This window comes from Phoxinus phoxinus (assembly GCF_949152265.1).
Source record: "Phoxinus phoxinus genome assembly, chromosome: 13".
Lineage (NCBI taxonomy): Eukaryota > Metazoa > Chordata > Actinopteri > Cypriniformes > Leuciscidae > Phoxinus > Phoxinus phoxinus.
In genome coordinates, this window is record NC_136888.1 from 6,339,414 (window position 1) to 6,363,528 (window position 24,115).

A 24,115-nucleotide genomic window follows, 5' to 3' on the forward strand; every position below is an offset into this window, starting at 1 on the left:
TCTTAAAAAAAATCTAATAAATTGCGTTAGATTGAACTGTGAAGGGTCATAGCACTTGCATACTGTTGTCCTACTGCTAGTTTAATTGCTTCTATCATTCTCAAGTCACTTTGGATAAAAGCTTCTGCTAAATGAATAAATGTAAATGTATCACTCAATGGCTGGTTGTCTAAGTGGTGCCCACAAAATAATATAGACAATTGGAAAAGTTTTTGGGGCAGACCTGACTTGTTGAAGAGAGATGGTATTAATCCCTCCTGGTATGGTGCTGCTCTTCTCTCTAGTAATATGGCATATAGTCTTAGAGCTCAACCATGAAAATCTGGGGCTCAGGTCAGGAAGCAGACAGACTGGCTTAACCGTAGTGTTGGGTCCGAGTCCACCTTTGTCGAGTCCGAGTCGAGTCCAAGTCCTTAACAACCGAGTACAAGTCCAAGTCCGAGTCCAAAGAGGGCCGAGTCGGACTTGAGTCCGAGTCCTTAACATCCGAGTCCGAGTCGAGTCCGGCCGAGTCCACAAAGATTTAAATGATTTGAAATTGACCTTTCACAAAGACCCTTTATCCTCTGAAGGGTTGGACTAAATTAATGAATGCATTTTTAAACAAATAAGACCAATTTACACCAATGATCCAGTTCAAAAGTTTACACCCCTTGGCTCTTAACGGATGCTTCCTTCTTGTGCATCACTAAATGTTTGCAGGGTTTGTAATAGTTGTGTATGAGTCCCTAAGTTGTCACCAGTGTGGAAATATGGATCTTACAATCATAGTCACTGCTAGTAAGGAGTCAAATATGCAGAAGATGCTGGAAAAGCAAAGAATGTAAGGAGCTGGAGGACTTTTCCTCATGAACAACCATTACAAAAAGAAAGAAAAAAAGTTGTGGATCATTCAGGTAATGACACAATATTAATATGTAATATGTAATCTGTCTTTATTTTGTGTTTGTATTTTATTTAGGCTATTAAACATCTGTTATGTGAAAAATATTTTTCAGTGCAGTAGGCTACTAAATAGAAACAATGTGTGTATGATCCGTCTTATAAAAAAAAAGTATAAAAATAACATTTTGGAGATTCTGCAAGGTGTATGTAAACTTATGACTAAAGTGTAAATGTAACAAAAATGACAACATTATTAGACGCCAAAATGGTGCTATGGTTATCAAGTTTCTTATGTTGCTATGTGTCAAATCATCGCAATTTCATGACTCAAAGGACAAAAATTAAGTGGATTCAACCCCACATTTAATTGCAGTTATCACTCTTTATAATTTACAGTGTGAACATAACCACTGGTCCTCTAGATTAGAAGTATGAAAAAAAAAACTATTTAGATTGTCAATAGCGCTCCCTTTAAGCCATCACTTACCGCGTTCTGCACTCTCCCTAAAACTCTCGTCATAAACACTGACTGAAGTTGTCCGCACTGCACAGTGAATATCTTATTTATATTGCGTCTAGAGAGACTTTGTCTTTTATGAGGGGATTTGCGAAAGGATAAAGCTCGTGCTGATTCTGAACATACATTTTGAGCGAATTCTTCGCATGCTGACTCTAAAACGCCTCTGATTTGCCACTGTGTTTATGCACTTAACTGTGATTGGCTACCATGCTCAACGCTGAAACAACGTCGTTTCGTTTCGTTTTTGAATAATATTGTGTCATCCAGTGCCCGGACTCGACTGGACTCGGACATTTTTCCGAGTCTAAAATGTCTCGAGTCCGTGTCAGGTCCGAGTACAAATTCATCCGAGTGCGTGACAAGTCCGAGTTCATTCAAAATTGGACTCGAGACCGGACTCGAGTCCGAGTCCGAGTTCGAGTACCCCAACTCTACTTAACCGACCGTCTGCTAGCTGTCTCACGTCACTGAGGTCAGATAAATCCCATCACATAGAGACTCTTTCACCTAGATATCATCATATAGAGACTGTGTCTGTTCCCCGAACTACGAAATACAAAAAACTCCCAAACCCATTTAAGACTAAAAATGTGATTGATGTTCAACAAATAAATAACAAATATAATGCAGATGAACAAATGCTAAAGCTCGGGTTGCTCAATATTCGATCCCTTTCTTCAAAAGTACTTTTTGTTAATGAAATGATTACAGACCATAACCTAGATGTGCTGTGTTTGACAGCAACTTAGGTAAAACCAGACAATTACATTACTTCAAATGTCCACCCCACAAGATTACTACTATAAACACAAGACTTGTTTAAAAGGAAAATGGGGAGGTATTGGTGTAATTTATAGCAATATCTTCAGTATTACTAGTTATTCTAATACTAATTAAACTCTAATTACTATTAAATCTAGTTTAAAACATAATTCATCTGAAGTGATGTGCTTTCTGTAACGTTATGTAGCGCAAGTAATAAATCCCATTCGACTTTTGTGTTGGCTACTGTATACAGGCCACCAGGGCAGAATTCAGATTGTATCAAGTCAAGTCAAGTCATCTTCATTTATATAGCGCTTTTAACAATGTAGATTGTTTCAAAGCGGCTTTACATAGATAAACGTATAATTTAAGGTAACAGATTATTTTGGCTTTATAGTTGTTCTTGAATAATGTTATTTTCCAGCTAAAGTTAGTTTTGATTGATTCACTTCGTCGAAAGGATAACTTTAAACGCAAACCTGTGATAAACACTGATGGCGCTCACGTGCGCATCAATAATTAATTCTATAGTTATGTGCGTTTGAATATATGTGCGCATGTTTGTAATTCTCTACAAACCAAGCCTAATTAAACTACTTGTCCTGCCTATAAATTTGATACAGAATTTTATTTTATTTTATCACTATGGGGTAGATACGCGAATTTTCCACAATGCTTTATCTGTAGAGTGATAAAGGGATCCTCCATAGGGAGAGGCTAGTTGGCACTTCAGCACTGCGTTGACATCGGGTCCAGGCGAAGGTCATTCGTCAGATCTGGATACGGCCTGGATCCGGCAGGCTGCGGGAAAACCTCGGGATAAACAAAGACACTAGAATTAGCGTAGATGCCATTCTTCTTATGATGTAACGAGTACATCAGGATTTAAGGGAATCATATCAAAGAATATGCAGATTTTCTATCAGAGTTAGTACTGGCTGCAGATAAAGTCCTAATTGTTGATGATTTTAATATTCAATTCAATTCAATTCAAGTTGATTTGTATAGCGCTTTTCACAATACATATTGTTTCAAAGCAGCTTTACAGAAAATGCATTTCAAAAATATACATACAAAAATACAGTTAGTTAATCATAAAATTTAGGGCATAACATATCGCCGGCGTTGGGTCGTCTCTTCACAGGCGTCGAGTCGTCTCATCACAGGCGTTGGGGCATCTGAAGTCTCCATGAGAGGCTGGATACATAACTGGAGCTGACGAACTCTATTTGAGTTATCTCGGGACAGGCGTCCCGAGATAGCAACAAAAAAGGCAGATGGGAAATAATTAGCGTAGCTGCTGTTCATAATATGAATGCATTTGATCTGATTTAACTGTAGTATAAAAGGTATGAGATGCATTATGTGAATGCTTGGCTAAAGAGATGCGTCTTTAATCTAGTTTTAAACTGGGAGAGCGAGTCTGAACCTCGGACAATATCAGGAAGGCTATTCCAGAGTTTAGGAGCTAGATGTGAAAACGCCCTCCCTCCTTTAGTGGACTTAGATATCCTAGGTACGACCAGAAGCCTCGAATTTAGCGATCTTAAAGAGCGCAATGAATTATATGGCGATAGAAGATCTCTTAAATACAGAGGAGCTAAACCATTTAGGGCTTTATAGGTCAGTAACAATACTTTGTAATTGATACGGAACTTAATAGGTAACCAGTGTAGAGATGATAAAATTGGTGTTATATGATCATATTTTCTTGACCTAGTAAGAACTCTAGCAGCTGCATTTTGGACTAACTGTAGCTTGTTTACGGAGGATGCAGGACAACCAGCTAATAAAGCATTACAGTAATCTAGTCTCGAGGTCATGAATGCATGAACTAACTTTTCTGCATCAGAAACTGATAGCATATTACGTAGCTTAGCAATGTTTCTAAGGTGGAAAAAGGCTGTTCTTGTGACATTTGAAATATGATTTTCAAAAGACAAGTTGCGGTCTAGTATAACACCCAGGTCTTTTACTGTAGAGGATAAAGTAACAGGACGTCCATCTAGATTAAGGTTGTATTGTAAGAGGTTTTGTGGGCAGTTTTTTGGACCAATCAGTAATACCTCCGTTTTATCTGAATTTTATAGAAGAAAATTACACGTCATCCAATATTTTATATCTTTAACACACTCTGTCATTTTAGATCATTTAGTGTTATCATCTGGTCTTGATGAAATATATAATTGAGTGTCATCAGCATAACAGTGGAAACTTATTCCATGTTTTCTTATAATATTACCAAGTGGCAGCATATAAATTGAGAATAACAGGGGGCCTAATACAGATCCCTGCGGCACTTCATAATATACTGACGTTATCTTTGATTTTTCCCCATTTAAATGGACAAAATGGTAACGGTCTGATAGGTACGATCTAAACCAACTTAATGCCTGTCCCTGAACACCAGTGTAATTTTGAAGTCGATCTAAGAGTATTTTATGATCTATAGTGTCAAACGCAGCACTAAGATCGAGTAAAACTAGTATTGAGATACAGCCTTGGTCAGAAGCTAAAAGTAAATCATTTGTAATTTTAACCAGCGCAGTTTCTGTGCTATGATGTGGCCTGAATCCAGACTGAAACTTTTCATAGATATCGTTTTCTTGCAAGAAAGAGCACAGTTGAGCGGACACAACTTTTTCTAGTATTTTAGACATAAATGGAAGATTTGAAATGGGTCTGTAATTTGCTAGGTTATTTGGATCTAATTGTGGTTTCTTAATAAGAGGTTTTATAACTGCCAGCTTGAATGTTTTTGGAACATGTCCTAAAGATAGAGACGAGTTAATAATATTGAGAAGAGGCTCTTCCACTACAGGTAACACTTCTTTCAGTATGTAACGCTTGGACCAGGATAACTCTCGTGAAGTCAGTGGAAGAAAGAGCTTAAAGGCGGAAAGGCTGTATAATGCACATTTAATGGCAGGTCGACAGACAACGCGATCCTCTCATACATGAGATATTACTCTTTCTTAGCGTCACAAAATAAAGTAAAACGAAAAGTACATCAGGAAGGTAGAGCACGCTTAGCATCTACATTGGTTCTGTTCTCAACTCGTCTCACAACTTCACGTCATCACGCATAACGCACGTCATGAATAACGTGATGAGTCTCTTAAAGGGCACACTGCACAATAATGTGATGCAGGTAAATACACAGTTTCGTTCGTTACAGATTTCCCCCCGGAAAGAAAAAGGCTGTCCCCAGCCGTACACAACATAAGGACAACATACACATCCAGCCCCATACATGGAAACCTGGAAACCATTAACCCAGACTATGTTTCACTTACAGAAGCCAATAACTGGCATACATGTCAGTATGAGCTACACATTACACTGTAAGCACTTCAAAGAAATCTCATAGAAAACAAAAGCTTGTGAGGACCATACCATGTGTACAAAATACATTTTTTTTTGTGTTTTTAACATAATACATGAAAACCTAAGAACCAAAACCAAATGAACATGTTTCAAATCCCTTATCAGAAAAGAATATCTCAGAAGAAACATTTAAACAGAAGATATTCAAACCAATAAACCCAACATTACTTTAGGTCCAATCTGTCGGTATGATACTCATTAGTCCATCCACTACCTGACCAACCAGAAGTGATTCTAGGGGCCAATCTAGGTCTGAGATTGTAACGAGGGCCCTGTGGGACAAAGTCAAAGTCAGGGAGGTTTCCACAACCTGTAGATTCGTCAATGTCAGTGTCAGAGATGCGAGTACAACTTGTGTATTCCCTGGTCATGTCACAAACATTTTCAGTGAAGTCGTCACAATCAACAATAGTCTCATCAGGTAGAGAAACACATGCCTCTTGAGATACATCTCCATCCAACTGTGTCGTTTGCTGACAGTCCTCAAATGCATCATAGGGCGTTTCGGACGCATCCTGAGGCACACTCATCATATTGCTGCCACACGAGTTCCAAGTGTGGAAAGGCTGCATATTGACCACATGAAAGACTCCAGCATCCTCACCAGTGTCCAACTTTGTAAGTCTATAGTTCACACTAGACAAAACTTGAGTGACACGGTATGGACCAGCGTAAAGGGGTGCTAGTTTAGCTGTAAAGTTGGCCAAAGCATCTGATTTAGGGTGAGTTCTCACTCTGACAAGATCACCAACGTCATAAGAAACAGACCGGCGTCTTTTATCATAGTGCAGCTTTCTTTTGTCGTGACTGGCTTCCAGAGCTGCCTTGGCATGATCATGTGCTTCCCGCAGGGACAACTTTAATCGCTCAGAGTAGGGGACTTCAGTCTCCTCCATCCCATCCCAGACAGGCTGAGTGACCAGATCCAATGAAGTGTCCAACTCCCTCCCGTACAACATCATGGACGGTGTTTGGCCCGTGCTTTCATGTGGTGCGGTCCGTAGTGCAAAGCAGATTTGTGGGATATATCGGTCCCAGGAGGTGTGTTTTTCATCCACGTACGCTCGAATGGCCGTCTTGAGAGTACGGTTAACCCTCTCTGTTGCATTAGTCTGCGGGTGATATGCAGTTGTTAACCGATGTTCAGTTCCCAGGGCAGTAAGCATCTGTCCAAATAGTTCACTCACAAAAGGGGAACCTCTGTCCGAAATCAAGTAAGTGGGGGCCCCGTGACGGGAAAAAACTTCACTCAGTAGTTTTCCGGCTGCCACATGAGCCGTGGCCTCTCTTACTGCCACAATCTCAACCCACTTAGAGAAATAATCAACAAATACCAAGATGTGAGCATTTCCTCTGGAGGTACGAGGTAAAGGGCCAACGAAATCAACACCAACATACTCCCAAGGTTTCTGAGGCCGAATCGGGACCATTAGACCGGCAGGCTTCCTTTGACTTGGTTTCGTCAGTTGACAAACTGTGCAAGAGGTTACATACTTCTTTACCTCAGATGCCATCTTAGGCCAGAAAAACCTGAGTCTTAGTCGGGCTAAGGTCTTAGTTATTCCCAGGTGACCTGCAGTTGGATGATCGTGATAATACCTCAGCAAGGTACCTTTGAGAGACTCAGGAGCATACAGCTTCAACCCTTTCAGAGGGTGGATACCGCAAGCAGGTTTGGGATCGTTGAAGTACAATAGACCATCTTGAATGGAATACTGAGAGCCTTCATCCACCTCACTTTCATGTTGTAGCGTGGCCTCCATTTTACGGAGAAGATCACCTGTAACTGGATCATCAAGCTGCAGTTGTCTGACATGAGAGCGATCCGTAAGAGTCACTGAAGAAAGTGTACGGAGGTCAAGACCACCAATCACAGCGTACTCAGGAAGTATGTCCATTGGCGACTCCACAACTGTCAGGGGATTCCTCGACAGCGCATCAGGCACTTTGTTTCGAGCACCAGGCTTGTGAACAATGTCGAAATCGAAGTCCTGAAGGCAGAGAGACCATCGAGCGAGACGGCCAGTGGGATTCGGGCGGGACATCAACCACTTAAGTCCACTGTGGTCTGTGAAGATTGTGACATGGAGACCCTCAACATAAGGCCTAAAGTGCTCCAGGGCCCAGATGACAGCCAGACACTCTTTCTCGGGTGTGGAATAAGGTTTCTCAGTTTTATGCAGGGCTCAACTTGCGTATGCCACAGCCACATCTCTACCATTTAGATCTCTCTGCATCAACGCAGCTCCAAGACCTGCGTCACAGGCATCAGCATGAATGAAGAATGGGAGAGTAAAGTCTGGGAAACTTAACACAGGTGCCGAAGTTAATTTTCCTTTCATAAGGTCCATTGCATCCTGACAAGCCCTGTCCCAGACAAAAGGAACGTCATTTTTTGTGAGGTTGAAGAGTGGTTCGGCAAGGCGAGCGTAGTCTTGCATAAATCGACGATAATAACCGGTCAAGCCCAGGAACTGCCTCACTTGCTTCACATTGACAGGGGGTTTAAAGTCCGTCACGGCCTTCACCTTGTCTTGTTCCGGCAAGATGCCACTTGGACAAACCCGATACCCCAAGAAGGTAAGCTCTCTGCGACAGAACTGGCATTTGGCTAGTTTAATGGTCAACCCAGCGGACTGAAGTCTTGAAAATACTTCCTTGAGATCATCAAGATGTTGCTTGAAAGTGGGCGAAGCCACAACAATGTCGTCCAGGTAGACCGCACAGGACTTATAGATGAGCCCAGCCAAGACGCTGTTCATAAGTCTTTGAAAGGTCGCCGGTGCATTACACAGACCAAATGGAAGCACTCGGAACTGAAACAGCCCACAATGTGAAACAAAAGCAGTCTTCTGTCTTGAGTCTTCTGCCATGGAGACTTGCCAGTATCCCCGAGCAAGGTCAATTGTAGTCAAAAATTTTCCTCGGGAAAGGAAGTCGAGGGACTCATCGACTCTCGGCAATGGGTAAGAGTCCTTTGTGGTGAGCTGGTTTAACCCACGATAATCCACGCAAAATCGTGGTTCACCACAAGGTTTCTGCACAATCACAACCGGGGCAGCCCAAGGACCTGTAGCCGGTTCAATGATGCCCTCGTTTAACATTTTCCCAATCTGATCCTCGATCAATCGCTTTTTAGCTGGGGAGGTTCGATAAGGTGGAAGGTGGACTGGTTTGGCATTTCCCGTGTCTATGGAGTGCTCTGCTAGAGTAGTACGGCCCAGGTGCCCATCGAAGAGGTCTGGAAAGTTGCCAACTAGCTCTGTCAACTGTTCCTTCTCGGAAACACTCAGACACGTTTCCTCAATTTTTTCCTGAAGTGCTGAAGATGGAACTTCCATGTACAATAAACTGTCATCTGACTCATGCCCTGCTCCGCCATCCAATTCCTCCTCGAATAAAGGATGTTCGCCCATGACGACAGTTCTAGATGGGACATGAATGGTAATGGAAGCACGCAACATGAAGTCCATCCCTAAGACCACCATTGAGGGAAGGCGCGGGACAATAGCAAAACGGTGGTAAAAAAGCTGTCCCATAAAGCCAAAAGCCAACCATGTAAGCCCCACAGGCTCGCATGCTCCACCATCTGCCAGTTGTATAGGAGAAGAGGTCCATGGTTTAACCTTAACCTTCATACTGTCATGATTTTGAACAATGTCTGCCTGCACTGCAGAAAGTGATGCCCCAGTGTCAAGTGTAGCATCCAACACCTGGCCACGTAGGTTAATCTTAACTCTTAGTGGGGTGTTCCAAAAGGAAGGGGATGTGGGATCCTCCACATGACAAAGGACAGGTTGTGCAGGAACAGCACAATGAGTCAGTTGAGGCGAATTCATCTTCTGGAGGGAGGATTGCCTCTGCGAATCATCCTCCCCCCTCTGTAGTTTCCCCTCTGCGCGACAAAAGGAATATTTTCCTCTGCATCAGTGCTTTCGGTTTTGTTTGTATCCTTTGCATCGGGAATCGGTCCTGGATGCACATCAGAGGACTCACTTCGTTGTGAGCTCATTCTGGAAAGTTGGTTGCAATCTGGGCATGTGCGAGAAGTGAAGCCAGGCCTAGAGCACTTGTAACAGTAAGTTTCTTTGCCAAGTTGAACTTTACTCTGCACTGAAGGTGGGAAACAATTACTTGGTCCAAGAACCACATGGAGCTCATGAGCCCTCAGAAGAAGATCCATGACCGAGGAAACAGAGGTTCCATAGAGTGCAACTCTGTACTTCTCAAGAGCATGTTTACAAATAAGGTCAATTTGTTCTTGCTCGGGTGGGGGAGTTTTCAGCTTCCTGAACTCACTTAACATGTGGGCCACAAAAGTGGGGAGGGGCTCTTCAGGACTTTGTATACGGTCTAAGATACCTCTCATTATTTGTTCCTGACTGTTGGAGGGAAGAAAGACTTTCCTGAAGAAATCACAGAACAGGGCCCATGTGACAACGTGTGTGTCAAGGACTGTGAACCATTTCTTTGGTTCCTTTGCCAAAAATCGTGGCAGCTCAAGAAGAATTTGGGCATCGGTTAAGTCAAGGGAGGTCCTGTAAACATTGACTGATTGGAGCCAGTCCTCCGGGCTTACATGTCCATCTCCCGCAAATACAGGTGGCTCCAGCCTGGACTGGTGCAGTACAGATGCAAGGATTCTACTAGTATTACTCACATCAGAAGAGTTAGCCTGTGGTGAGCATGTCGAGTGTCTGAAGGAAACATTATCAGTAGTTGTACCTTGTAATGGCACCTGGCCTGGTGAAACACGGATGTGTGGCGTAGAACTGGCCATAGGAGGTAGCCGGTCATGTGGCGCTGCAAGGGTGTCTACATCTGGAGGTGCAAACTGTCTTAATATGCTCTGCTGCAACTTGAGAGAGTCATTGAGACACTTCTGCAGCACCGATACTTCAGCTTGTAGGATTTCCACTTGAGTCTCCAGACTCACGGCAGCACGCTGCGCTGACTTGTGTCTCTGTCTGGGGACAGAATCTGGCAATGAGTAGGTTAAGTCAGTCTCAAAGTCTGGGTGGTACGCCATCACAGTAACTGTGCATTCACATAAACAGCAGTACAACAACTGTAAAATTCACAATGTAACCCAGAAAATGTAAATTGATATCAAAATGCCCACATCAATAGAATCTTAAACAAAATTCAATAATCCCACATTTAAACTGTGAAGTAGCAATGGCACCAAAAACATACAGATTTCCTCTCTTTTATGTGAGTTCAGTTATTATATTGTCCTTCAGTATACTCAGAGCAAAAGAACACGCTGCTTCAAAGTGAATAGAAAGTTTTCAATGTCACTCGTCCATGTAAATGAGTCCAAAAAGGTAGAAATCGCACAGTTCACACAGGCAAGTTCAGTTCACGATGATGGACAAAAGAAATAGGGGAGAAAAAAAAAACATCAGAGAAAACTGTTCCAATGAGGGTATCGTTTCTCACGTGGCGTGCTCACAAATAAAGTTCAGATACAAACTTTTGGTTTGATACAAGGTTTTGCCGTCTGTTTGTGCCAAAAATATAGTCAGTTTTCCTTGCACGCATGCAAAAAGAAAGAAATACTTGCTGAAATATCCCAATGAGGTTATGAGCAAAATGTTCGTCTGCTTTAGTTTTGAAACCAGTTAGGAAGAAGCGCGAGAAAAATAAAAATAAAAATAATAATCCTCCGTTCCCAATCGACGTATTTCACTCAATCCTTTACCATCGACTTGCAATCAATATCAAAATATCCGACGAAGCACACAGTCTAAATGTATAAAAAATAAAATAAAAAATCAGTTGTCGTCACATCAAAGAAAAATATCAGGTTGCAAAATCGATCACGCAGAAAAACACGCGGGCCTCGCTCACGTGCTACCCAGCGTTAGCAAGCTAATCTCACCAGTCTCTGCCATGCCAGTTGAACAGTTCCAAAGATCTCCGCACACGATCAGAGTTATAAATGAATAGGCTCCACGTAGATGACGGATCCAGCTTCAAGTTGTTCGGGCGCCAATTGTAACGCTTGGACCAGGATAACTCTCGTGAAGTCAGTGGAAGAAAGAGCTTAAAGGCGGAAAGGCTGTATAATGCACATTTAATGGCAGGTCGACAGACAACGCGATCCTCTCATACATGAGATATTACTCTTTCTTAGCGTCACAAAATAAAGTAAAACGAAAAGTACATCAGGAAGGTAGAGCACGCTTAGCATCTACATTGGTTCTGTTCTCAACTCGTCTCACAACTTCACGTCATCACGCATAACGCACGTCATGAATAACGTGATGAGTCTCTTAAAGGGCACACCGCACAATAATGTGATGCAGGTAAATACACAGTTTCGTTCGTTACAAGTAGTTTAGTGGGTATTGGATCTAATAAACATGTTGTTGTTTTAGATGCAGTGATAAGTTTATTTAGCTCTTCCTGTCCTATAGTTGTAAAGTGCTGTAGTTGTTCTTGAGGGGCGATAATTGAGGCTGAATCATAAGACGCTGTCAAAGATGGTACATTTACAATTGTGTTTCTGATGCTTTCTATTTTCTCAGTGAAGAAATTCATGAAATCATTACTATTAAAATGTAACGCAATATTTTGTTCAGGTGATGTCTGTTTATTTGTTAATCTAGCCACGGTGTTAAATAAAAACCTTGGATTGTTTTGGTTATTTTCTATTAGTTTGCGGAGATGCTCAGCCCTGGCTGCTTTTAGAGCCTTTTTATAACGTGACATACTGTCTTTCCACGCGATTCTAAAGACCTCTAAATTTGTTTGTTTCCATTTGCGCTCTAAGTTACGAGTTTCTCTCTTGATAACATGCGTAGCACTGTTGTACCATGGTGCTTTAGTTTTCTCTCTAACCTTTTTTAATCTAATTGGTGCAACAATTTCTAATGTCCATGTAGATAATGAAAAAGATGCATTGGGGCATTTAAGAGGCATTTAAAGACACGTGTCAGGACCTACTCATTGTCGTAATCATACTTTAGATCTAATATTGTCACATGGAATATATGTTGATGCCGTTGAAATTCTGCAGCAGAGCGATGACATCTCAGATCTCGATGTTGCAAACAGAAATGATTTGACTCTCTTTTCCAGCACTTTAGACACAATTGCTCCATTATGCTTAAAGAATATTAAGGAAAATAGTTCAACGCCGTGGTACAACGAGCACACTCTGGCCCTTAAGAGAGAAGCCAGAAAAATTAAGCGTAGCTGAAAGAAAATAAAATTAGAAGTTTTTCACATTTCGTGGATAGAGAGCACGATTGTGTACAGAAAGTTCTTAAAACTGCTAGATAAGCTTTTTTTTCTCAACACTCTTAGAAGAAAACAAACACAACCCTAGGTATTTATTTGAAACAGTGGCTAAATTAACAAAAAATAACTTCGTTAAAACTTCAACACCGGACATTTTCAAACAGCACAGCAGTAATGACTTTATGAACTTCTTTACTTACAATATTGATAATATTAGAGAGAAAATTATAACCATGCAACCGTCTACTACAGTATCGCATCAGACAGTGCTTTGTAGTCTCCCTGAGGAAAAATTCCATTCATTCATTGCTATAGGAGAGGAAGAATTGTCTAAACTCGTTAAATCATCTAAATCGACAACATGTATGTTAGACCCTATACCGACTAAGCTATTGAAAGAAATGCTTGCAGAGGTCATAGATGCTCTTCTTAATATCATTAATTCATCTTTGTCACCAGTATATGTACCGAAAACGTTTAAGCTGGCTGTTATTAAACATATTATTTAAAAAAAAAACGCAACTTGATCCTAGAGAATTAGTCAATTACAGGCTGATCTCGAAATCTACCTTTTCTATCAAAATTACTAGAAAAGGCAGTATCCTCACAACTATGTTCCTTTTTAGAAATAAATCGTATCTGCAAGAATTTCCAGTCAGAATTTAGACCATACCATAGGACTGAGACAGCTCTCATTAGAGTCACAACTGATTTGCTCTTATCATCCAATCATGGTTGTATCTCTCTATTAGTGTTACTCGATCTTAGTGCTGCATTTGATAACATTGACCACAATATTATTTTAAAAAGACTTGAAAATGATGTTGGCATTAGTGGAATTGCATTAGCATGGTTCAAATCATACTTATCTGACCGTTATCAGTTTATAGCAGTAAACGTAGAGATGTCTTATCGATCAAAAGTTCAGTAGGCCTATGGCGTACCACAAGGCTCCGTACTAGGACCGTTGCTGTTCACTCTGTACATGCTACCCTTGGGAGATATCATTAGGAAGCATGCCATTAGTTTTCACTGTTATGCTGATGATACTCAGCTCTTTATTTCTTCGCGCCCAGACGAAACGCACCAATTCACAAAATAAATGGAATGCATAGCTGATATAAAACTTGGATGACTAGTAATTTCCTACTAATTAACTCTGAAAAAAACAGAGATTCTAATTATTGGCCAAAAAAACTCCCTCACTTAATAACCTAGAATACTGTCTAACAATTGATGGCTGTTCTGTCAAGTCTTCATCGTCGGTTAGGAACCTGGGTGTGCTCTTTGATACCAATCTTTCATTTGAAAGTCACATTTCTAGCATCTGTCAAACCACATTCTTCCATCTTAAAAAATATATCTAAATTACGACATATGCTTTCAATGAAAAATGCTGAACAGTTAGTTCATGCGCTAGATTAGATTATTGTAATGCTCTACTGGGTGGTTGCCCTGCACACTTAATAAACAAACATCTCGGGTTACGACTGAAACTGCGTCGACTACCGACACTTTGGGGAACGCCCTTAGCGTAGCGGCTCTGAAGCATGAATGAAACTAAGCCAATTTTGATTGGTGTTGCGTCATGGCGTAATGTGTGACGGCATACACAGAAGCTACAAAGAGACGCCGGCACACAACAGAGTTAACTTCTGCGATGAAGCAAGTTGCTCCCGGCAGGGGAAGGCGTGGCGGAGGGACGCAGTGTCTTGTTCCCTTCTCAGGGAACAAGGGTTACAGTCGTAACCCAAGACGTTCCCTTTCGAGGGAACTCGAACAGCGTCGACTACCGACACTTTGGGGAACGAGTACCCACTCTGCCACAACAAACCCTCTCTGTCCCAGTGTGAAGCTGCGCACAGGCACACTTAGGACGAGAGGACTAGAGTGCCTGGCGTAGAAGGAATGTCCAGGCTATAGAATCTGATAAATGTATGAGGGGTGGCCCATCCTGCTGCATCAAGGAGGGCTCTAGAGGACACCATGTCTCTGGTTGAATGAGCCCTCACGGCCAAAGGTGAAGGCAAGCTGCGCACCTTATTAGGCCATAGAGATAGCCTGAAGGACCAGTTACTGATGGTCTGTTTGGATGCGGGAAGCCCCTTCTTGGGCGACCCGAAGCACACCAGAAACTGGTCTGACTTCCGCCATAAGGAAGACTTCTGGACATGAATCTTGAGAGCTCTGACAGGGCAGAACAAATGAAGTCTTACTTCATCCGCCTTTACGTGAGGTGGAGGATGACAAGCCAGCAGAACCGTAGGCCGTGCCATATTAGATGGCACTTTAGGCACATAGCCCAGCCTGGGATGGTTCGAAGGGCCAAACAGCCCGCATCATGACCGAGTCCCGCACCACTCCCAGGAATGTGGTTCTCTGGGCTGGTGCCAACACGCTCTTTTTCGTGTTGAGTCTCAACACCAGGCTCTGAATGTGGGCAAGGACGACATCTAAATCGCGAACTGCCAGCTCTCGTGAATGGGCCAAAATCAGTCAGTCACCCAGAAGCCTCAGCAGTGCTAGAGCTGCATCCATGCATTTGGTAAATGTGCGAAGGAAGAGAGCTAGGCCGAATGGAAGAACCCGATATTGGTACGCTTCGCCTCCAAAAGCGAACCTCAGGAACATTCTGTGAGATGGAAGGATGGATATGTGGAAGTATGCGTCCTTAAGATCTATCGTGACAAACCAATCCTCAGATTTAATTTGATTCACGATGGTGAGCATCTTGAACCTGAACCTCCTCAGAGACTGATTCAAGTGCCTGAGATCTATTATTGGACGCAGCCCCCCATCCTTCTTAGGAACTATGAAGTAGCGGCTGTAAAACCAGGACTCCCTGTCTGGCGGAGGAATACGTTCTATAGCCTCATTTACCAGCAGGGAGTTTACTTCTTGTTCCAATACCCGACCCTGCTTTGGGTCGACTACAGTCCAGACCACCCCGTTAAACTTTGGTGGGTGGATACCGAACTGCAGTCTGTATCCCAAGGGAACCAACCTCTCGAGGCTGGCTTCGGGTATGAGTCGAGATTCGTTCTCGATCCCCTGAAGTGGCTCTCCGGCAGGGTTTGGTCGAAACGATTCTTGATGTGCGGACGTGAGCGCTGCCTGGCTGCAAGCCTGTGGGGCAGACAGAGGAGCGTGCATTCGCTGGAAACCGATGTGTCCAGAAGCGCACTTTACGGTGGGATACAGACATCAATTTCCTGAGGGCTCCCCAGATGGGAGGCTCTTTTGGTTTCGTTCTCGACACCCTGAAGTGGAAGACCGGCAGGGAATAATCAAAAACAGTTTCCGATGTGCGAACGCGAACACTGCTTGGCCGCAAGCCTTTGGGGTGGACACTGCAGCGTGCATTCGCTGAAAACCGATGTGTCCCGAAGGCACTTGACGCTGGATACAACATCGATTCCCTGAGGGCTCCGCGGAGGATTAATTCTCGCTTGTCCCTCCACAGGGGGATAGCCCCCTTCGTCTAATTTTCGATACCCTGAAGCGGAGGACCGGCAGGAAAACAACGTTCGCTGCTCATCATTTTAATTCCTCAGAATTAAATGCAGCCATAACCACTGGATAAGTGAAACACGGTCTGGATGGTAGGCTGAATTAAAATGTCTAACTATATAAGTCAGATAATATCCCATCATTTTAATTTCATAGAATTAAATGCAGCCATAATCACCAAACAATACTGTTTTAATATTATTTACGGTCTCGTAATCTACACGCTGCCTCGGCAAACGCGAGATTCGAGCAGTTACAATATATTTGGCTTTCATCCCTCGAGAAGAAAGTCAACAGGTGCGAGGCTGAAACATCCGACAGCGCACGTGTATGCGTCGAGATATTTCTAAATGAACACTGCCAGCACCCTCAGGAGCTGACTGTGAATGCCTCTCACCCAAACAGTATTATTTCACAGATTGCGTGTGTCCCCTTTTATTGCAGACCCGTAATCTACGTGGTACCTCGACAAACGCGAGATTCGAGTCGTTCACAATATAAGAAAGTCAACGGGCACGAGGCTGAAACACGCGACGTACGGCTGTGCGCGTCAAGATATTTCTCAATGAACACAGCCAGCACCTGAGCTGACTGTGCATGCCTCGCACCCACACAGAATCTGTATTGCAGAGTAGACTCGTAAACTACGCGTTACCTCGGCAAACGCGAGATCCGAGCCACTATAGATTCTGTATTGCAATGCAGACCTTAAACCCACGCGCTGCCTCGGCAAACGCGAGATCCCAGTCACAGAATCTTTATTGCAGAGTAGACTCGTAACCTACGCGCTGCCTCGACAAACGCGAGATCCGAGCCACTATTCTGTATTGCAATGCAGACCTTAAACCCACGCGCTGCCTCTGCAAACGCGAGATCCCAGCCACAGAGTCTTTATTGCAGAGTAGACTTGTAAGCTACGCGCTGCCTCGGCAAACACGAGATCCGAGCCACTAGATTCCATATTGCAATGCAGACCTTTATTTGGGAAAAATCTTATAGGACAAACAACACCAAATAGGACAGACAGTTTGACACAGAGCGCTTGCTGAAGAGCAAGAAGTTAACTCTTTTGTGTGCCGGCGTCTCTTTGTAGCTTCCGTGTATGCCGTCAGTGACCGTCACACATTACGTCATGACGCAACACCAATCAATATTGGCTTAGTTTCATTCATGCTTCAGAGCCGCTACGCTAAGGGCATTCCCCAAAGTGTCGGTAGTCGACGCAGTGCGAGTTCCCTCGAAAGGACTGGTCCAAAATGCAGCAGCTAGAGTTCTTCCCAGAACCAGAGAGTATGCCCATATTAGCCCTGTTCTATCAACACTGCATTGGCTCCCTATTAAACATTGTATACATTTTAAAATATTGCTGACTATCTACAAAGCACTAAATGGTTTAGCTCCCCAGTACTTGAGCGAGCTCTTAACTTGGTAAATAGTTACCCCCAACACTGGATATCATATGTGTTTAAAAGCATGCATGCACACTTTTTACTTATTACTTATTGTAAATCAAGAAAATTATTCTTGTGAATTGTGTAATTAATAGAAATATGTGTTCTCCTAAAGAGTGATCTACATTGAGGTACTTTTTTTCCTACAGAAGAAACATCAGGAAATCTTTGTGGACTGTGAAACCAGTGGTTACACAATACAGCCAAACCAGAATGAAGATCATGGTAATCATTCTGAAACAGCAAGTTCCAGCTCTAAGTGGTCACCAACTAATAGCCGACAAGTTGCTCTGACTGACAGTGTTGTAACATATATTGCAAATGGTCTCATTCCTCTCTATACTGTTGAAAATAAGGATTTAATTAATATGCATTTGGCCCAACCCTCCTTCACAATGCCCTCCAAAAGGGCTCTCAGCCAGGACCTTATCCCTCAGCATTCAGCTACTGTAAAATCATATCTGATTAATCTGATGGACAAAATTGAACATATTTGCCTGACAGTAAATCAGTAAGTCATTTTTTGGAATAACTGGCCATTTCATTATAGATTTCATGTTGCAGAGTGTAATACTGAGCTGTCAGCGTTTTAAAGGGAGGCATACAGCTGAAAACATTTGTAGAATTTATGAGGACATTCTTCAAAATTACAATATTCAGAACAAAGTGTCATTCATTGTGACTGATAATGCCTGCAACATGAATCATGATACAGGCATTCCCCCTCTTCCCACCAATGCATGTTGTTGAAAGTGAAGAGGAAGAGCAGGATGAGACATCTGATTTTGAAGTGGTGAATGTTGAAGAGGAGATGGTCTACTTCCCACCAGAGAGTCACAAGTCCACACTGGCTACTGACGCCCTAGAGGGAGGGCACAAACTTCAGCCTGCGAATGCCACTCGCTGGAATAGCCAGTTAAAGATGCTGAGGTCTGTTCTCAATGTTCCAAGTGATGTACTTGCTGAGCTCCATTGCCCCATCCAGCTGACATCATATGAGCTAAAAATAATCCAGGAGCTTTGTGAGGTATTGAAACCCTTTGATAAGGCTACAGACAGATGCCAGGCTGAGAAAAGAGTAACCTCCAGCTTCATCATCCCTTGTGTCAAGGGCTTAAGGCAAAAACATGAAGATGACCAGTAATAAAATGTTTGTGTCAACTCTACAATCCTCACTTGAGAGCCGTTTAACAACATTTTAAGACATGGAATGCTTCCAGGTGGCTGCCACGCTCGACCCAAGGTTTAAGTTGGACTTAAGTGAAAAGTGAAGAGCAGGTAATAATCAAAAACCTTCTCACTGCAAAAGTTGAGTGTGCCTCCCCAAAAGGAAATGCAACCATGAATGGCAGTGCTCAACCAAAGAAATGCCCAGAACTGTTTTCCTACATAGATAGTCAATCATCTGCCATGCCAGCTGATACAGCCCCACATGACGTCCCTGTGTACTTGAGTAACCCTTGTCTTACAGAGGATACTGATCCTTTTGTGTACTGGAGAGAAAACCAAAGCTGTTTTCCTGCCCTAGTTCAACTTGCATGTAAATATCTTGCCATATCCAGCTTCCTCTGCACCTGTTGAGAGAATATTTAGTGTTGCAGGAAAGATATTCAGATAAGAACAGTGCAGACTCAATGATAAAACATTTGAGGAGCTATTGAGAATTGCATTTACAACGACTTTGTGTTATTTGATTACTTTTTAAATAAAAATAACATTGGAACAAAACTAATTAAACAACATTGAATGGGTAATTTATTTCAAGAATTTGATCATTATCTATATTTTAGAACAAAATGTATGCAGGGTTAAGGATTGACTAGTTACGTGTAATGAAATTATGTTATTAAATTACAAAAATAATGTAATTGTATTTTGTTGTATCACTGAGGTAAAATGTGTAATTCAATTAGTTACTAATCAAATGAAAAGGAAATTGCTTTGCATTTATAAAGTAATCCAAATAAAGAAATCCAAACCACATTTATAATGGGTAACTTATTAGTAAGCAGGTAAGCAATTACTTTCCAAAGTAACCTTCCTAACACTGAATGTATGTGAGATTCAACACATTCTTTCTGTTGTGTGACTGTGAGGAATTTCTTTGAATTGCCATGAATTTAATTACACTTCCTGTCATTCCAATTCAAATTCAACTTCCTGTGGGGCGGAGTCAATTCAATTCAAATTCCAATTCATGAATTGAATGGAGGCCAAATCTGAAATTCTGAATTTTGCACAAGCCTGTTCTCTTACGAGAGATACTCTCATACTGCGTTGTCGTAGCAACGCATTGGGGAAAATCCTTTTCCACGAGAATACTGAAGCAAAAAATTATCCTTAATTTTGTATCAATGTAAAACGCATTTCCACAGCATACAGACCTAGGCGAGACAGCTCGCGCGCCTATTGGCTGTTGTGCGGCAAATGCTTAAGCCAATCGAGCGAGCCCTTGAGTGACGTCACACCCAATGAGGGCGCTTTGCGCCCTCCTGCGTCACGTCCCGCCGAAACGGGCGTGGCTTAGGGCTATATAATTCGCTCACAGGCTTATGAACTCTGATTTTTAATCCTTCAGCGAAGACACCTCATCGCTGATCCGAGAGAAGAAGCTGCGCCGTCGAGAGAGCACTTCAGCGGGAAAGTCGTGAAGCTGCCTTCTTCGCCTTCCAGCTGTGCGTTCCGGCGCTTATATCCTTTACCTCCTTATTGAGTGTGTGTGAGTTCGCCGGCGCGACTCACACTTTTTTCTCTGTGTCAAAGAAGCGCGTCTTTTTCAAGATGCCTTGCTGCGGCTCGTGCCGAGCCATACTCAGCGACGGGGACCGCCACGTGATTTGCGCTTCCTGCCTGGGTAAGCAACACGCGGCTATCGCTCTTGCGGATGGCGGCTGCCATCACTGCAAACTTCTGCCTTTGGCGACTCTGCGGACTCGCCTGGCGTCGTTCCAGGAGCCCGTGTTTTCCGCTGTTGTGCCGCGCCGTAAAAAGCGCCGTGCACAGCGGAACCCTGAACCATCTCCTAGCCGCCAAAGTTCGCCGGTGCGCCCGCGAACTATTTCCCCGACTTCATCAGCATCGATCCCCGACGGACAGCGACCGCAGATTGCAGCCGCTTCCGTCGACGACATCGAAGAGATCGACGCCATGCTGAGAGATGAGGACTCATGCTCTGTTTTGGCGTCCGGCAGCGAGGATTGGGCGAGCTCTGCGGACCTCGCGCCCCCTGCCCCCACGACCAAAGGGAAGAGAGCGAGCGAGCATCCTCCGCAAGCTGGACGAGAACGGGCCCGATGCGATCTGCGTGGCGGATCTGAGAAGCGCTACAGACCTGGCTCTTCGCGCTTCGAAGTCTGCGGCCCAAGCCATCGGACGGAGTATGGCGGCGCTTCCTCGACGCCCCGCTCTCCCCTGCTGGCCTCTTCGGGACATCGGTGAAGGAATTCACCGACAGGTATGCGGAGGTGCAAAAGGCGACTCAGGCGATGAAGCACTTCCTGCCGAAGCGCTCCAACTCAGCAGCAGGCCGTGCGAAACCGCCTGCTCAGAGTTCACAGCCCAGACCGCCGCCCAGCTCCTCTTCTCAACGCCGCCCAACGTGGCCCACGACAGAAGATAGCGTTGAAGCCCGAGCCCCAGAAGACATCCTAGCACTGCTAGGGAAGCGTCGGTGTTCAAGTTCCGCTGCGGCCGGACCCTCACCGAAGCTCACCGCTTGTTCAGTCCCAAGCGAAGTGACTGTGCCAGCGATCATTGCAGCCAACAGGCGTGTCTCATTGGCCGCTTGCCTGCACACAACAGCCATTTTCACGGCTACCCAGATAAATCCATTAAAGAGTGCATTTTCTGGTGTCCCGGCCAACGCCGATGGTGTTTCATGTGTAGTAAGACTGCCCACTGTAATGTGCCCATCCCTACACACAAACACGGCCCCACACACAGGGCCCGCGCACATAAAATCGACTCAGTTCGATTGTGTGTTAAAAATAGCACACGTGCCCACTACCCAGTGCTCACTAATGCTACCTCCTGCTCATCGCACGGTTTCTGTTAAAACGAAACCTGCGTGCAGGCGCTCCGCTCCGGCGAGCGATGCTATAAAGGTGGTAAACGTGCCCGGTCCCCAGTGCCCGCGTTCCCACACAAGCATCACGGTTCCTACGGAGCCCGTCCAGCCCTCCCTCTCCCGCCTAAATGCTGTCGAGGGGTCGAGCGCGGACATTCTGCCCGCTATCATCAGCGCGGCCCAGGCCTCAGATGTTGCGAGCGAGACATTTCTGTCGCAGCTCACGAAATCCGCCGTATCGCGAGTCGATCAGAGCGCGCTTTTCACTCAGCCCCTAGCTACACGTGCAGATGCATGGGAAAAGCTTCCCGGGGTTTCAAAATGGGTGATAAACATCATAAAAGAAGGCTATTCGCTGCAGTTTCGCAGACGCCCTCGCCGCCATGCGGCGCGCGTCGAGACTTCGGTAGATTCGAATGTAGCACACCTACTTCGAGCCGAAATTCAGAAACTTCTGAGAAAAAAGGCTATCGAACTATCGGCTATCGGCTCAGAGCGAAGGGGGGCTATACAGCAGATACTTCCTGGTACCCAAAAAAGACGGGGGTCTCAGACCCATACTAGATCTGAGGCAGCTGAACAGAACGCTTGTGAAACGCCAGTTCAGAATGCTAATGACCAGAAAAATCCTCGCGCATGTTCGCCAAGGAGACTGGTTCGTGTCAGTAGATCTAAATGACGAGTATTTTCAAATACAGATTGCGTCACGTCACAGGCGATTTTTGAGCCTTCACGTGAAGGCCTTCGCCTTCGAGGGCCAGACATACCAGTACAAAATCCTGCCGTTCGGCTTGTCTCTAGCACCCCGTACATTTACGAAGTGCATGGACGCAGCACTCGCTCCCCTCAAACTGCAGGGTGTTCGAGTGCTGAACTATTTGGACGATTGGCTCATTCTAGCCCAATCTCATTCAGAGATAGTGGCGCACAGGCCCTGCTGCTGAGTCACCTCGAGAATCTCGGTCTCACAGTAAACTGGGAAAAGAGTTCGCTATCCCCCAGACAGAATATTTCTTTTCTGGGACTGGAACTGAACTCGCTGTCAATGACAGCGCAGCTGTCACAACAGCGCGCGCTGCGCATTCAGCGCACAGTCAGCTCATTCCGCTGCGGCGCTGTTCTCCCTCTAAAGAGCTTTCAAAAAATGCTAGGTCTGATGGCCTCAGCATCTGCAGTACTGCAGCTGGGTCTGCTGCGCATGCGCCCGCTGCAGATATGGCTCAAAGGGAGGGTGCCATGCAAAGCATGGGCCACCGGTCGGCTTCGCCTCAAGGTCAATCAAGCTTGCGTTGCAGCTTTGAAACCTTGGAAGTCAAAAGACTGGTACCTGTCAGGTGTAAGCCTAGGGACTTCCTCGAGTCTGAGGGTGGTGTCTACGGACGCATCCAACGCAGGATGGGGAGCGCTGCTCGAGGGCAGACTGCTGTTTGGCCTTTGGTCAGAGCGAGAGAAGCTCTTCCACATAAACTGCCTTGAGATGTTAGCAGTGTGCAAAGCACTCACTCGCTTTCGTCACCTGATTATGGGCTGCCATGTACTGATATGTTCAGACAGCATGTCAGTGGTGTCATACATAAATCGCCAGGGCGGCCTCAGGTCCCTGTCGTTATACAGGCTGACCAAACGCCTTCTGGTATGGGCGCGCTGCAACCTCCTATCACTAAGGGCGGCGCACGTGCCAGGGCAACTGAATGTTGGACCAGATGTACTGTCCAGGAAACGCGTTCCGGCAGGAGAATGGTCGTTACACCCACACACAGTACAACTGTTGTGGAAGAAATTCGGCAGAGCGGAAGTAGACCTCTTTGCGTCTCCAGAAAACGCTCACTGTCCAGAATTTTACTCAAAAAGCAGGGACGCCCTGGCTCATCAGTGGCCGCGCCATCCTCTATATGCTTTTCCCCCTGTCTCCCTCCTGACCCAAGTGGTATCAGGGAGGAAGGATGCTCAGTGCTGCTGTCGTGCGAAAGGGACAATAATTAACATGATTTAATTTGTTGACATGACATGGATTCAGATGGTAAATATCCAACCCATTCTCACTCCCAAGGCGTCAAAAACTGAAGCATGAAAGTTAAAACAAAAGTGTTGCGTTTATAATTTTGTTCAGTGTAATTGCTCCATGAATGTAACTCAAATTAAAAAGACATTGGAAAATTCAGAAGAGTTTCTGAGATAATTATTAAAACAGGGCCTTTGCACTCAATGAGAACAGACTTCATATATGTCCATATCACACACTGCCAAAGCTACCAGTGACTTCAGCTCTCACACTTAATCTAA

At 44.3% G+C, this 24,115-nt stretch overlaps 1 pseudogene across 1 annotated transcript; it reads left to right on the top strand.

The window, feature by feature from the left end:
• The first annotated feature begins 17,417 nt into the window (after nucleotides 1–17,417).
• LOC307009502 lies at nucleotides 17,418–21,204 on the top strand (annotated as a pseudogene). The gene is made up of 3 exons: nucleotides 17,418–17,422; nucleotides 17,882–18,906; nucleotides 20,843–21,204. The product of its transcript is annotated as an uncharacterized misc_RNA (transcript).
• Nucleotides 21,205–24,115: the final 2,911 nt, after the last annotated feature.